The sequence below is a fragment of the Schistocerca cancellata genome, chromosome 1 (assembly GCF_023864275.1).
Source record: "Schistocerca cancellata isolate TAMUIC-IGC-003103 chromosome 1, iqSchCanc2.1, whole genome shotgun sequence".
Taxonomy (NCBI): Eukaryota; Metazoa; Arthropoda; class Insecta; order Orthoptera; family Acrididae; genus Schistocerca; species Schistocerca cancellata.
This window is the reverse complement of record NC_064626.1, coordinates 1,186,794,119-1,186,811,470: the sequence shown is the minus strand read 5'-3', so window position 1 is coordinate 1,186,811,470 and position 17,352 is coordinate 1,186,794,119.

The following is a 17,352-nucleotide window of genomic DNA, read 5'->3' as shown; positions in this document are numbered from 1 at the left end:
TACTACAGTCCTTTACGTACCAATACAGGACGGATCGAGAAGACAAAGTAACCTAATTACAGTGTGCACAGATGCATTTAATTAGGTATTCTTCCAGCACTCTATACGTGAAAGGAAGGAGAAGGAGCTTTAATAAGAAGAACAATGAGAATTTTAAAAAAATGGTTCAAGTGGCTCTGAGCACTGTAGGACTTAACTGATGATGTCATCAGTCCACTAGAACTTAGAACTGCTTAAACCTAACTAACCTAAGGACAGCACACACATCCCTGCCCGAGGCAGGGAATCGAGCCGAAGACGCAAAGCAGACCTACTTTTGTTTATAGTAATATGCCTTTTACACTGTATACCCACTCACGTAGAAAAGTTTGTAATGATGAGAAAATACATGTATGGATTAAAGGCCTTGGTGTACTTGTTGAGAATGTAGCTGTAACTGGTGATATTACTTTGTATTATAATTATTAATAAAGTATTTTCCTTGACTCCTGTTACCGGGGGATGATGATGATGATGTTTGGTTTGTGGGGCGCTCAACTGCGTGGTTATCAGCGCCCATACAATTTCCCAACCTTTGCTCAGTCCAATTTCGCCACTTTCCTGGATGATGATGAAATGATGAGGACAACACAAACACCCAGTCATCTCGAGGCAGGTGAAAATCCCTGACCCCGCCGGGAATCGAACCCGGGACCCTGTGCTCGGGAAGCGAGAACGCTACCGCGAGACCACGCGCGGCGGACGTTACCGGGGGCGTCAGCCTAAACCCGCTAGATGCACATCTGGTAATCGGGGGCTCAAGGATACAACAATTTTAAAAAAATAACAAAGCATAGTGCCGCACTGCCCGCTGGGCGTCCAGCCAGCGGTCGCGCGGTTCCAGACTGTAGCGCCTAGAACCGATCGGCCACTCCGGGCGTTAATGAGAATTACTTCTATCATGGACATTAGAGTGGTCTGCAGAGTGCTGATTACATTAGTGAGATTAAAGACGTCGGTGCGAAAATCACGAACAAAGTGTAAAATTGGAAGCTGCCTTTTTCATATTTTTCTAAACCGATACATTAACCACACTTCTGTCTCGTCGTAGGAACATCCACTCCGGTAGCCGTGGTGCACAATTCCTCCAGTGTTACGAACTTTCTTCAGGTGCGCTGTTTTGTTACAGAACGTACACAGAGCACTGCGAAGTGTAAATACGAGCCTAATTCGAGTTTAACACAGCGTGGCGCCCGCGCGTGTAGCGTAGTCCCTGATAGGCGAGGCAGAGAGTGACCGAAAGGCCAGAGGAGCCGGAGGATTTAATTAAATCACAAGAGCGGCGAAACATGGCGGCACGGCAGCTAATAAGAGCCGTTTCCTCGGAGTGGAGGACACGGCCCGCTCTGCGCCGGAAGCGGACGGCGCCAAACGGGCTTTTAATAACCGTCGACGAACGGCCAGCGAGCGGCCCGGGCCGAGCGGATTGCGTGTCCTATAGTTGTTACATCGCCAGTTCCCAGGATACTTCGCATCCTCGGTGCGCTGCGTTTACTGTGAGTAACGCACAGATGTTATTCTCAGCCAACGAGAAAGTAGCCTCATGCGTCCATATCAGGAAAAAAAGGGATTTCAGTAGAGCCTTCTTATGCCTGTTTAGCATATGGGAAATCGGATTCGCACTGTAAAGGGAAATTCAGTTTGAATACAGTGATTATAAACGTTTGTAATACAAAGCGAAACATCGATAAGAATTTCAGGGCGTGTAGGAAAAATGAAACTTTATTTTTACCAGCCCAATACGTTAGTTTCAAATATTTTCTTGTTCCACTTTTAACCATCACATTCTGTTTATTTGTGCTGCAGCCATACATTACTCGGGAAAATTAAGGTCTTTCCAATTGTGAAAAAATGTTCCACTGTAGAACACGGTCATTTACATAGAATCAAATATTATACTGAAATTTAACTGTATGCCAGTGGCGTACTATTGGCAATATTATACGTAATACTGTGTGTGTTGCAAAAATTTTCCAATGTTTGTGAATTCCTAAGGGACCAAACTGCTGAGGTCATCCGCCCCTAGACTGACACACTGCTTAAACTAACTTATTCTAAGAACAAGGACTCGAACCTCAGGCGGGAGGGGCCGCGCAATCCGTGACCTGGCGCCTCAAACAGCACGGTCAATCCACACGGCTGTGTTGTATTATCATTTTACTGCACAACAGCAATCAGTAAGTGAACTAAAATTTAGTAGGGGTATTTTCAAAAATCAGTTATAAGTTAAATGAATATTGAAATAAAAGTTATTGCAGACCAATATAAATGTCCATGGTAGAAGTACTGCTTCCACTTCGTGGTACAGGACGGTGCAGACCTGACGAAGTGTGGCTTAACTGTTCACACTTCATCATATGTAGCTAGTCACTGTAACTTGAATGCTTCTCATCGTCCGTGCCTGCCTAACACTATATGTGACAGCGGATCCGCTTTGATTCAAAATATTTTTTGTTTATTTACGCTCCAAAACCGAGTCAAGCGTGATATCACTATTGGCAGTCGTTTTCTTTATTCCAAAACTTGCAAAAATTTGCATCGTTACAATACATTACTAAAAAGTTTTATTACATGCGTATTGTTTTGTTACTGATATTGTGTGAATAATTTTAAAGTACCTCTTTACTTTATTCGTGGCATAATTTCTATGTTTGTTGCCGCTTTTCGCCATAAGGCACGTCGTATGTAAAGGTATGAGTGGTTGCTGCTAACAAATATGTCAGTGCGGATTAACAAAAGTGTGTTAACACTACTGGAATTTGCGGTGGTATTGTGGTACAATTTTGGCGCGCACTAGGTTGCAACGTAATCTGTCATGTACTCACGTTATTTTGTGGCCTTTTAGGTGCTCTGGGAACAAGAAATCTTTTCGATTGACGGTAATTTAAATATTAAGCCATGTTGGTATCGTTGAGATATGTATCGCATATCGCGAAAAAGCTGTAGCGGGAATTCTGATAACATCTTGCTTTTTTCATCTGTGATAGTGATTCGTTTATACATTTTTATTCTACAGTTAGTCCGTAACGTAAATTATGACACCTTTTCCAGTAACAATTTTGAGCAGTAAAATTTTTAGAGTATAAAACAAGGATTTTGGTATTAACATACCATTCGATATCTAATAAAGAAATAGTGCAGAACCTATTAATAAAACTTTTTCGTTGAATAAAAGAGAAATCTGGAGTAGTAAAATTTTCGGTTGTTTAGTAGCAATGCAACATTTCCCACCTTCAGTGCTCTAGGGTTGGCTAATAGTTGTTAAACTGAGCTAAAGCCTGCACAGTGTCCATCACAAACCTTACTACTGCTAGATCCTACGCTTCGCTGTTCCCACCCAGATGAATTGAGCCTCTGTTCGTACCTGTTTCAATTACAGAGATCCTGATATCAACTACAGGTTTTCATATGGCACTACAGTAATACCGGCAGGAGTTGTCGTAATTCTTAGAGAGATAAATTACCTCTTCAAAATCCGAAATAGTAGTTTCGGAGACATTACATTATATATAAGATCACCAACTTTATCCTCTAAATACGAAAATGTTTTATTGACGCCAACCTACACCCGAAGAAATAATCGATCTAATAAAATAAGAAAAATCAGAGCTTTCACGGAAATATATAAACGTTCATTTTTCGGACACTCCTTTGAGATTGGAACGCTAGAGAAAGGGTCTGAAGGTGGTTCCATGTCCCTCTATCGGGCACTTAAAATGTGAATTGCTGAGTACTTAAGCAGGTGAAGAAGTAGATTTATCTGTTTTAAACACCGCCCCTATTGTTGTACAATGGGAGTTTCTGAGTGTCATGCCGAACTGTCACGTTACGCTGACTTGAGGTAGCTAAGAGAGTGGAGAAAATTTTAATTTGAAACTGATACCAGTCACTCTTGCTAGATGTGTTTGAATCGACACACCAGTTATGACAAAGAACATGACTTCAATGAGCTGCGGTAATAATTCTGCCTCTTTTACTTTCAGAGACTTGCAAGCAAAGTACACGTCGAAAATTGGATGGTTTTGTGAAAGAAGGATTTTAGGTATCAGGACTGTTGAATAATAACTTCTCATAACGAGTTTATATCAAGATACATACTTGCACTGCAAAATTGCACTCGCAAAAGCAACAAAAAGGTAATCTATCATTTATGCCATGAGGTGATCGAAATGCCTGATTGAAAACATCTGCTTTGTAGGTATTTCTGCAACGACTTGCAGACAGACTGTAGAAAATTGTTCGATATCACTGCACATGCGGCAACAATGCAATGTTTTAGATCAGGCCTGGCGAAACAACGCAGCGGCGGCTGAGGCTGGGGGGCAAAGAGGAACAGGAAAGCAATCCCCTTGTCAAAAATGTTCAAATGTGTGAGAATTCCTAAGGGAATAAACTGCTGAGGTCATCGGTCCGTAGGCTTACACACTATTTAAACTAACTTATGCTAAGAACAACACACACACCCATGCCCGAATGAGGACTCGAGCATCCGACGGGAGGAGCCGCACAATCCGTGACATGGCGCCTCCAACCGCGCGGCCACTCCGCTCGCCAGTCCCCTTGTCCCACCACAAACAAATGATTAGTGATACCAATTGTATTAAATTACATTTCCGTTTGCCACATCGTTCGGTATCGAGTGGGAATTCTTTCTTTTTCGTATCGTTTAAAGGCCAAGCAAAATGTCTAGCATGCCATCGCACTAATATGAGGTGGAAAAGTACCTACTGGAACGTCACTACAACACCATTCCCGTAGGTGATATTATGTATTTGTCTTGTGACGAACGGCAGTGAATTCTCGCTGGACTGAAGACTGTCGTTGAAGGGAAATACTAATTTAAGGGTAAGTGGGGTGGTGACTACATCTCTTACTGACCGTATCATCAGTTATTTGAATTGATTGCCTCAATACAAGCGAAGAATACTTTCGTAAGAGATATTGCAGACAATATTGATGCCATCAAACAAAAATTGATCCTTTAGAAAAATCAGCTTCATGTTCATGACATGGAACAGTTACTGCAAGTCAGAGTAGTCGTTTGTGATACAGAAATCACTTTTTTTTTGCAATGACTGAAACATTTCACCATGAGTTCCAATACTCTATACGACTGAAGAATAATTTCGGTGTATTTCACAGACTGTCCTCGCTTTTTCTTGCTGATGTACTTCAGTACTTGCAGCTTTAGCTGATCGACTACTGTGTAGCACACAGATCATCGATGTCTTGGTCCAGTCCATGAAACTACAATGTTTTATAAAGTGTTGCCAAAGAGCAATATCCTCGGCTGCACAGTCAAGTCACTTAAGTTATTTCAGTGTTTGGTTCAACAAGTCTTTGTGCTACGAAACTGACAAAGCACCACCAACGTTCACATATAACAGACTTTAATCTGCATAGCTCCTTGTGATTGACGAAACGTAACTTTATATGTATCACGCATTGTAAAATCAAAATGTGTATAAATTTACAACAGGCAAACTATAAGTAATGCTGGACATTTCTCTGTCAACCAATCTCTGTTGAAAAAATGCGAAACTTGTTGTGGGACGTCTTGTAATATGCCCGCATCAGCTCCTATAGTTTCATGAAGTTGCTATGTTTAGGAGCTACGTGAGGCCTTCAAAATTGTGTCTGCAACGGAGGTTCGTCCGAAGCAGAGAACTGTCATTGAGTTTCTTTTACCTGAAAATCAGAGCATCCCAGATATTCATAGGCGATTGCAGACTGTCTCCAGAGACCTGACTGAACAAAAGGAAGGTGAGTCGTTGGTAGAGGCGTTTGTCATCAACACAAGGTCTCACAAACTTGTTTGATCTCTAGCAGGCCGGCCGGCCGTACACAGTTGTGACTGCTGCAATGCTAGAACTTAAGCACATCCTCATTCGATCCCTCGTGATCCATTGTGGACATGGGATAACGGCTGGTCAAGTATTTATAAATGAAATTCGCCAACAGACGTGCAACTGAGATGTTATTTTATTTTGTTGTGACTACCAGTTTTGGCATTCCTTTATGCCATCTTCAGACACAATATGCGTCTTTCAAAAAGAACCGATATTGGCATACTATGACAATATGTTCCTGGATGACGTGAATTCTGACTGGAATCAAGGGGTTCAAGTGGAGTTGCAATCAAATATTCCATGGAAGCACTTGGCAACCGGTTTAGAATTCACGACATCCAAGAACATATGGCCACAGGATAACAGTATCGCTTATTTTTGAAAGATACATATAGGCCCTGAAGGTGGCATAATGGAATGCCGAAACTAGGAGTCAAAATAAAATAAAATAACATCTCAGGTGCACAGCTGTTGGTGAACAGCATTGCTAAAAACCCTCATTCGAGGTGATTGACAGACCACAACCGAACACCCCGCACCACCACTAGACGTTTCTGTTGGTAGGCCTTACACAATTCACGCACCCGGAAGGAGCTCATGAAACTTCATTCTACCGTTCTTCCTCATCCACCCCCAGCCCGGATCTCGCAGCTTCCGACTTCCATCATGAAGGATGCACTCCATGGGAAGAGGTACTTGAATGATGGGGAGATGAATGATGCAGCAAGACTTGGCATCCGACATCAACCAGTACAGTGGTTCAATGGAAGCGTACAAGCCCTCCCAGTAAAGTGCCGTAAGGACGTTGCATGGAAGGGACATAATGTCGAAAAATATGGTTTTGTCTCCAAAGGAGTGGGGAATAATATGGTGCATTTGAATCCTGAAGAGCACCAACTTGCTTTCAGTAAAACATACGAGTATGTTGCCTTACTTCCTGAACGCCCCTTGTACAAACATCACAGCGTAGTGTTAAATTCTATGTCTGAAGCTTTTAGAAGTTCTACTCACCATATTAGCAAGGTGTAATGTGCTTATTTAAGTAATAAAAGCTATTGCCTTGGCAGAAAAACAAAAAAGCTGAAAATAAACGCACGTGATACAATCCTGCTTACAAAAGTATTCTGCAATGCTGGGCTCAAAGAATTAGTAGCACTGGCTTTGAGCAACCTCGGCTGCGCGATCACACTCCGGGACCTGAAATCCTTGCCTGGCCTAATTTAGATCCTCTTTGGTCGTTGCAACTTGTGCAAGGACCTCATCACTGAATTTAAAGGAAATAAAGGTATCCAGTAATGTCAAATGCCAAGGTGTGGGAGAATCAACGCCTCCACGTTCTATCCAGCAACCAGAAAGGAGTTAGGTGAGCACTTTTGTAGCCACTTGCGATTAGTGATCTAGGTGCTCAATATACTGGTTCCACACTAATCTACGTATTTCAGACGGTATTTCTGCTGATGAATAGAACAATTTTATTGAGACCACCAACAGGTACTATACCAGATTTAACTCCCTCATTTGTTGTCAATTGAAAAAAATTTGACTGTTAATTTTGTTCACTGGCTACATTTCGTAACGGGTGTGAATGTTGTTGTGCACAGATTTAGCATCAATTATGCAAAATAAATAAAAACAGCTAATAATCATAGTAACACGCGTCACGCCAAGTACGCTTTATACCGCTAATCTTTCCCACTTGTCTATTTTCTGAAAATATCTGTTACAATAACAGTAGTTGTCAAATTATGGGTATGACTAAAATTTAAATCTTAGATACTGCACATAGTTTGTACTAGTAAATTTCCTGTCTGTGAAGGTAAGATATATTTCTGGTAGCAAAGCCTCAACCATTGGCAAAACTTCAACAGAATACCGGCTGTAAGAAAACCAATGAATCGCCAAGTTTTTTGTATTGGTGATTTGTGAGGAACTTAAAACTGATGTTTAATGATAACTTTGCTGGTTCATGCATACATTAGGTGACTAAAACTGTAGTTCCTTTCGGTACTTGTGAAAAATTGTCGGGAACAGTGGAGAAAATTTCCATATCCTACTTCGGATGCTAATTTTCAGCGGTACTAAACCTAGTAATATGTTGGTACATAATCTATCAGTAACACCAAAACGTTGACAGTTGATGAATATACTTCCATTATTTTGTTATAAAATTCATGTAGTTAATGACATTTGAGAAAAATGTAACACCATTCTATAACTATACATGGAATTTGCATTTTTCTACATCATGTGAAATCTGTTTTAGTCCGTTTGACTGACGTGGGCTAGTAGCATTACATTTTCCGTTTACTGCATACGTCCGCAAGGCCTCTAAAACTGCTTTATAAGTTATGTAAAGTTACTTATCAGTAATTCAGTTCATCATGACGACTACAGTATGTCTTCAGTTTGTTATATGTTGGTCAAGCAGGAATCGTTGTTAATCACATCCAGTATGAAATAATAAAGATCGACAAAGAACACACATGATACCCCTTACCTTTTCACTTCATATAAAACTGTAGGATATCAAAAATTGTTATGTGATTAATATTTGAGTAATAACATGCTATATATTATGTACCGATGTAAATGATCTAATGCTAATTACCATTCACTCACACTGGCTGCAATCGACGCAAAATCTACCGACATGGGAAGTGCTTGATCTCTAAACCCAGAACCACACGACATTGTGCTGAAGATACAAATCGCTCATTCCAAGAACGGTGGTATGAAATATTCGCATGCAAAACTACGCGTCTTCCCATGAAAGACATTTCAATTGTCACCTGTTCAAGACCACAGAATGGAGCTTCGGTAAGGTAAAGGAAGAAAATATCAATTTAATAGATACCAAAAATACACTTATTTCAATGTCGTGATGTTGCTCGTATTTCCGTCTGATTAAAGTAATTTCGCTATCTGAGCTACTTATTGTACTATGCACACATGGCTAGACCTACTTTTCAACATTCAGAATTGCTTCTGCTTTCAACAAGTCCAACATCAACGCCATGTTGAAAACGTAATTGGTGTGGTGTTTGATATTCGGTTTCTAGAATCCAGAAACGATGCTGAATGCGTGAAAGTGGGTTTAGTCGGATGTATACATTATTTGGTTCCACTTCATTTCACTTAACTGAAATTCCACACCTGCACTTTGAAGACTAAACAGCAGTGTAATGTTACCCGGCCAGTATAAAAACATTGTTGTTCTGATAGCGTAATTACTTTAAGGCAGAAGGAACTACCGTAATTACACTTAAAAGCCAAAGAAAGTGGTTCACCTGCCTAATATCCTGCAGAGCCGTCGCGAGCATACAGAAGTCCCGCAACATGACGTGGCATGGACTACAAATATGTCTGAGGTAGTGCTGAAGAGAATTGACACCATGAATCCTGCAGGGCTGTCCATGAATGTAAGACTACAGGGAGTAGAAATCTCTTCGGATGAGCACGTTGCAAGGCATCCCAGATATATTCAGTAATGTTCATGTCTATGGAAATTAGTGGCCGGCGGGTGTGTTTAAACTCAGAAGAGTGTTCTTGGACCCACTCTGCAGCACTTTTGGACATGTGGGATGTCGCATTGTCCTGTTGGAATTGCCCAAGTTCGTCGGAATGCACAATGAACATGAATGGATGCAGGTGATCAGACAGGATGTTTACGTACGTCACACCTGCGAGAGTCGTATCTGGACGTATCAGGTGTCCCATATGACTTCAGCTGCACACTCCCCACACCATTACAGAGCCTCCACCAGATTGTACAGGCCCTCGCTGACACGCATTGTCCATGGACCCATGAGGCTGTGTCCATACCCGTACACGTCCATCCGCTCGATACAATTTTAAACAAGACTTGTCCGACGAGGCAATACGTTTACATTCATCTACAGTCCAATGTCGGATTTTACGGGCCCAGGTGAGGCGTAAACGTTTGTGCCATGCAGTAATCAAGGGTGCACGAGTAGGTCTTAGGCTCCGAAAACCTATATCGATAATGTTTTGTAGGATGGTTCGCACGCTGTCAATTATTCATGGCAGAGCATTGAAATCTACAGCAATATGCGGAAGGGTTGCACTTCTGCCGCGTTGAACGATTCTCTTCAGTCGTAGTTGGTCCCGTTCATGCAGGATCTTTTTCTGGCCGCAGCGATGTCGGGGATTTGATGTTTTACCGGGTTCCTGATATTCACGGTACACTAGTGAAGTGGTCATACGGGAAAATCCCCACTTCATCGCTACCGTGGAGATGTTGTGTCCCATTTCTCGTGCGGCGACTGTAAAAACACGTTCAAACTCACTTAAATCTTGATAACCGGCCTTGTAGCAGCAGTAACCAATCTAACAACTGCTCAATACATTTGTTGTCTTATATACGCGTTGCCGACGGCAACGCCGTATTCCTTCTGTTTATGTATCTCTGTATTTAAATACGCATGCATATACCAGTTTCTTTGGCACTTCAGTGTAGTTACCATATTGAGATACGTGAGATTTTCGGTCCGATTACATCATATTTCCTTTCTTCGCCTTATCAGAGTTTCTTCTTTATACCTTGAGTTGTTGACCATTCAATTATGAAAACCATAATTTTGCATGCAACTGCAACTGGCTCATACCACCGAGTGAGGTGGCGCAGTGGCTAGCACACTGGACTCGCATTCGGGAGGACGACGGTTCAAACCCGTCTCTGGCCATCCAGATTTAGGTTTTCCGTGATTTCCCTAAATCGTTTCAGGCAAATAACGGGATTGTTCCTATCAAAGGGCACGGACGATTTTCTTCCCAATCCTTCCCTAGTCCGAGCTTGTGTCCGTGTCCAATGACCTCGTTGTCGACGGGACGTTAATCACTAATTCCCTCCTGGCTCATACCACAATTTTTTGCACGAGCGATTTATATGCTGGGCACATTTTCGTGCTGTTCCGAGTGTCTCATATCATACCCTTCCCTTGCGAGGAAGAGTAATAAGTTGTCGCTCTATCATAGACCTAGAACTGGTTTGAATAATGGTAGTTGCGTAAAATTTCCACACATACTCCTGCGTGTAACCAAAAGCTGCACATATCATACAATACAACTCTTTTTCTCTCAGGTTTCTGCCCAGATTTAAAAAACCTGATTCCGTTGTTCCCACATCACATGATACAACAAGTGCGTACAGATTACTCACCATTCTCATTTATTGTAAAACACTGCTTGACTTCTTGTATTTTCTTGATCTGGAACAAAGACGAACTGTCATTGGTACGACATACCTGAAACAAAAGAAAAATTTTTCATTAGTATTCTTCAACAGTAAAAGAACGTTGCAGAAAGCAAAATATCATAGTCGCAAGCAAATGCTGCAGTGCTGGTGTAGTGAGTTGCGAGTAAATTTATACAGACTAATTTTCACCTCTGTCTCATCACAGTGTAAAACGCAAATAATACGATGCTGTTTTAAGAGAGTTGGAGGTGATCAAGAGTCAAATCTAATTACGGAACAATACTAGCACCGCTGGTACAGCGAACGCGAAATACACGGTGGTTATAATTAAACGTTCGATACTTGAGCCAGTGTAGAACGAAAACCTATTTTCCGTATGGGTACCAAACTTCGTAGTAATAATGTTCAGAATGTGCGCTGCAAAATTTGTGATGTTCGCTGACGTAGGACTGAAGTAAAGCATCAGTTTGCATTACAGTTGCAGACAGTCAAGATGGATCTGAAAAGGATGAGTGAGGCTTCACTCCTAAAGCTGTTTCATTAAAACAACAGCAATAGTGCTGTTGTGCTTCGCGAGTATCGAAGCGTTAAAAGAATACATAGATGTTCTCTTTCAGCACCGGCGTTGAAGAACATGATGCGGAAGTCCCAGTTAACTGCCGATTTGGCCAGTTGCGGCATAAATTATTGAAGAAGATACTGTCTTCACGGCGCGAGCTCAGTCCGACAGCTGAACATTCCATGGTCCACCTTTAGAAAAGTGCTGCGAATAGTGGTGAAATGGTATCTCCGGTGTGGTTCCAGATTGTCGTGTTCCAGATAGTCGCCAGGCTGAGTGTCGCTTGTAATCTGGAACGTAAACATGCTATGCAGTTAACAAATGTGACCCTTTCACGTGGAAATTAAAATGTATTCTAGCAATGGTTTATTCGATATTTCTCTTTGGCATGCCCTTACACAATGTTTTTACAATGTTTCATTGCACTACGGTCACCCATTTTTCGTGGGGGCACTCTGAAGCCCTCTCAAGTAGCGAAAGTCCAATTACGATAGGCAGTGGAAAATACGATCTGACTTGGGCGATGGAACGTTTCACCACCCGTGCTCAAAGGTTATTTCACTTTCATCCATGTGTGAAGAATAGAAACAAGACTATACATAAAAGGGAAGCCACAGTAAAGAAGAGAGAGGGAGACCGGTTTATAGTTTATACTCCGTGCTATTCAATATGTACACTCAGAACAGAGTGCAGGAAAATCAAAGAGAAACTTTGTTAAGGAAATAATTTTATTAACCTTGCTCATTCTGTGCTCCACAGCTGATTTACTACAGCGTTAATAGTAATAACCATAGCCAAATTTAGGTACGTTTATTACGTTACAACCGGTTTCGCCCATCAGGTGAACTGCTGTTGGGCAAATCGAAAATTGTGTTGGAAACTATATAAACAAGCTTACAAATAAACGCCAAAAGGTCTGTAACGTTCTTTGCTACTAACTCTCACAGGATAGTCCCAATGTTGCGAATTACGTTGGAGGGACAATGTATATAAAGTTTAAGGTTTGCTAGTGACGTAATTCATCCGTAGATTGCAACGAAGTATTTGGAAGGTCAGTTGAATAAAACTGATAGTATGTTTCAAAGGGTTATTAAGATTAACTTCAACAAAACAAAGCCTGTGGAGTGTTGTCAAATGAGGAATGCAACGCTGAAAGTAGTAGATGAATTCTGCTACATCGTCGTGATCAAGATGACTGACAAATACCGAAACAGGGAGGATACAAAATGAAGATTAGTAACAGCATGGCAAAAACTGATGAAAACGAGAAATATTTTAGTACTTAAAATAAATTTGTTATGGTCAGACCGTTCTGAATGTATTTGACTGGAATGTAGGTTTTTATGGAAGTGTGAAGTGGGTAATAGCCACAGTAAATAAAAAGACAATGTTCCTTTTATAATGTGGTGATATGGACTAATCTGAATATTAGATGATTAACTGGGATAGCTAACGAATAGGTACTGAATATAACTGAGAATAAAAGAATTATATGGCAGAAATTGACAGAGAGTTGGGCAGTGTTGATACAGTCCATCCTGGCGCATCAAGGAAACATCAATTTGGTAATGAAGGGATATGTACATGATAAAGGTTATAGAGGTAGCGGAAAGTTCGACTGCTGTAAGCAGGTCCAAATAGATGTCGTCTGCACTAGGTATGCAGAAATTAAGAGGCCTGCATAGGACAGGATACCATGGAGACGTGCATAAAACAAGTCTTCAGGCTTAAGATCACAATAAGAACGTTTGCACAGGATGAATTTTGACTGAATTTTCCTTCAGTTCTTGCTAGAACAACATTACAGTAAATAAAAAGCACTAGTTCGCTTTTGTTCTACAGTATTAATTTTATTGTGTTAACCGGTTTTTGGCTTATAAGGCCATCTTCAGAATTTACAAATGTTGTCGATAAAAGTTTATATTAACAAAAAAAGACCAATAAAATAAAAATAAAAATTAGTACTTGACAAAGATATTTCAGGAGGTATAAGACATGGAGAGCGATACACAGAAAATTAAAATAAAGAATTACCTATTTAACTATAGACTATATAAAGATCTTAAGGAATATCCATAACATAAACAGAAATGAATAAATGCAAGAAAATGTAGGAGTGTGTGGGGACACACAGTAAACTCCATCTTTGAGAGTGTGGTGGTACTGCAGTTTAAAGAACAACCGGTGAACCATATACAAATATAAAGGGAAGAAAGAGGAAAAACATTAGCACTATACAAAAAGTTGTGCCTGTATAACAGCGTACATTAGATAAATAAACAAAATGAAATACAAACAGCACTTGACAAGAAAACTTCAAGAGGTATTAAACATGTAAAGTAATACAAATAACAATGAAAAGAAAGACTTAACAATTGTAACCTCCGACTATGTGGAAGAATTCAATAAATACAAGTAATGGGGGAGGGGGCGAATATGAAGAAACAGACAGAGTGAGAAGTGACGAAAAACTTTGAGGATTATATGAATAATCCCCTTCATACATTCTGTAGTTATAATGATAACTTTTAAAAGGTTTGTGTATCAGTCCCCATGTCTTATACCTCCAGAAGCATGCTTGTCAAGCACTCACTCTGTTTTATTTTATTGGTTTTGTTTATTAATATAAACTCGTATGTAGGCATGCTGTTCCAGTTTTTTGTTAAAGTTTTTTTGTTTACTGCCTTTGCATTTATTTGTTGTTAAACTTTTTGCTTATTACTTTGCATTACCATCACACTGCCAAAGATGTCATTTACTGTACATTTGTGTTTCATTATAGATGTGTAATTTCTTTTCCAGTGTCTTTTACAAACGTTGTAATTCTTTGGTGACAATAGTCAATAAACGTCTGGAGATGTATTCTACAAGTTTGCAACACTTTATTTTGGATGCGTTTTATACATATGTGGTTCACAACTGTATACGTGGAAGGATAACTTTGTTAATCATAGCTGCTAGATAATAGGGCTCCAATTGTAGCGCACGAGCAGCAGGAATTGAATTAACGTAGCTCGGTGGCGCCCGCGGGCGGGTGACGACTGCTGTGCGCGGCGCTCTCTTCCCTTAATCAAGCGGTAACGTCCCACGCTGAAAACTTGCCGGCCATTAATTAAGCCCTGAATTTCTGCCGGATTAGGCTCCGACCGCTGGCCCTGCCCTGTGCCCTGTGGGCAGGTGCCACCGGCGCCAGCTGCGAGGCAGGTGTTTTTAAAAGGGCGTTAAGCTCGATGGGCAAGGTTCGTCCCAGCGTCCGCGCGTAAATAGGCCGGTAAATTCTGGCCGGCGTGCGGATTGCCTGGCCGCAGTCCGCGCGCAGGCAGGGTTGACGCCGCACTCTCTGTCGCCTGTCCGCTGACAATTGGACGCTCATGTCACCGACTTTACTGCCAGTCGATTATCATTAAATAGCTACGTCACTGATACAAAGGGCTGTCAAAAAAACGTGTTCCATACTTTAAGATGTGATACAGTGGACCACAAAATTAAAAAAAACTGTCTAAAAAATGTGACTTAAAAATGCATGCCTTAAGAGCTATTGCCACTTGTTCATTGTACCTACTACGAAACACATCCCTTCTGTTGTCATCACTTTGCTAGTACGAACGACCTACAGAATACAATGTATCTTCAGTTGCTACAAACGACAGGCCTGTCCTGCTAGAAGAGGTACCATTCCATCTGCGCCTAGAGATGTGATGGAGCACAACCCCATTTTCTCCGAATTGTCTGAAGACACCTCACACAGAGCTATGGATTGGTTGTGGAGGTTCAGTAAGTTGGTCAACCTATTCCTCCGATCTTAATACTTTGGAATTTTAGTAGGGGAGTAACTTGATATCTTTGGCCTTGCAAGTCTCGTCAACGATATACAAACACTACAGTAACAAGTCACCAAAGCCTACCAGGACATCCGTGACCAATTTCGAGTTTTCTTCAGAGATTGGGTGATTCCTTAAGCGACGGGGAGAAGCAAGCCTCATGTGAATGGACTTCATACAGAACAGCCATTTAATGATGTCCCACAAGTGCAGGAAGTACTTTTGATGAGTCAGAACATTATGACCACTTGCTTAGTAGCTGGTATGTCCGTCTTTGGAACGAAATACACAATCGATACTGTGTATCAGGGATCCGACAGTTCTTGGTAGGTTTGTGGAGGTACGTGGCATTCACAGATCACATAACTCGCATTAATAACGGATCTGTGATCTGCATACGCAATGAAAGCGCCAGATAGGAGTTACAACAGGCGAAGTTTGTTGCCGAAACATCAACGTGAGTTCACTAAAATGCTACTCAAACCACTGTAGCATGGTTCTGATTCCGAGACAAGGAGAATTTTTCTGTTTAAAGATGACATCGCTGTCGGGGAATACATCAAGCATGAATGTCTGCAGGTGATTCGCAGCTGTCAGTGTGTCTTCAATTAATGTCACAGGTCCAACACATGACGAATGTCTCCAGATACCACAATAATGCCTCCACCAGCCTGCGTCTGTGGCGCGCTGAACGTTCCGAGCCGCCGTTCACCTCGATGACGGCGTTGGTGCAGACGGTCGAAAACCTATGGTCTCATGCCCACTGCACTCGTAATTGATGATGTCGTTTGGTCAACAAGTGAATACGTAGGGGTGGTCTGCTTCGGAGCTCCGAGTTCAACAATTTACGATGAACGGTGTGCTACGAAACGCTACGAAATATTGTGCGTGCACCAGCATTGTGTTATTTCGCCAAGGATGCCACAGATCACCATAAATCCTACTTTATAGAGCAGGCAAACCTCCGAACGCGTTTTGCGAAGAGTCGTGGGCCTCCAATCATTTAGCGCCTACCGATAGTTTCACTGTCCTACCTCTTTCCGTAGATGTTCACGACAATAGCACGTTAACATGCGACTAACTTCACCGTTTCGAGACACTCGATCACAGGCTCCGCGTAATAACAATTTACCCTTTGTTAAAGTCGCTTACCTCTATGGAATTTCCCGTTTACAGCCCATATCCTCGCTAGGGTGATCCCCTGTTCGTGTCTGCTCCGCTTACTTTTGTTAGCGCGTCACGTAACCACGACGCCAGCAGGCAGAATCCAGCGTTGCCCTGGGAGGTGCATATAATGTTTTGGCGGTTCATTCTATGAGTATAACACTTTCTCATGTGTTTACACCTTTGTTTACTGTATTCATAGGTTAATCGTAATAGCAAACCGCATACAGTAGAAGAGGTATTTCGCAGTAGCAAAAATAAACAAGTGCACAGCGTATGCACCTTTAGAGACCAAGTCTGTTACACATTTTTGTCTTGTTTTGACCTACAGTGTCACCTCTTAATAATGGAATATTTTTTACAACCTATATTTTTCATGGTCTCCCACATGACAAAACATAGTATGAACGATAATACTGCAGAAATCAGAGGAAGAACTGAGTATACAGAACAATGAAATCTAATACACATCATCTACGTCGATTAAAGTAGTTTATTCACATCCATCGCAGGACGTAAATATGATATCTCGAACGGTTCAGGAACAGTTTAGCTGAACTATTTGGCTGAATAACACTGTAAGATGAAAGTAACCGATAATAGGTCTACATTATTCGATAAACGTTTACTATGTCATTTCTTTGTTGACGTCCCTATAGAATACTGTTTCCTGGACAACTCTTGTGTTATTGTCTATGATGAAGA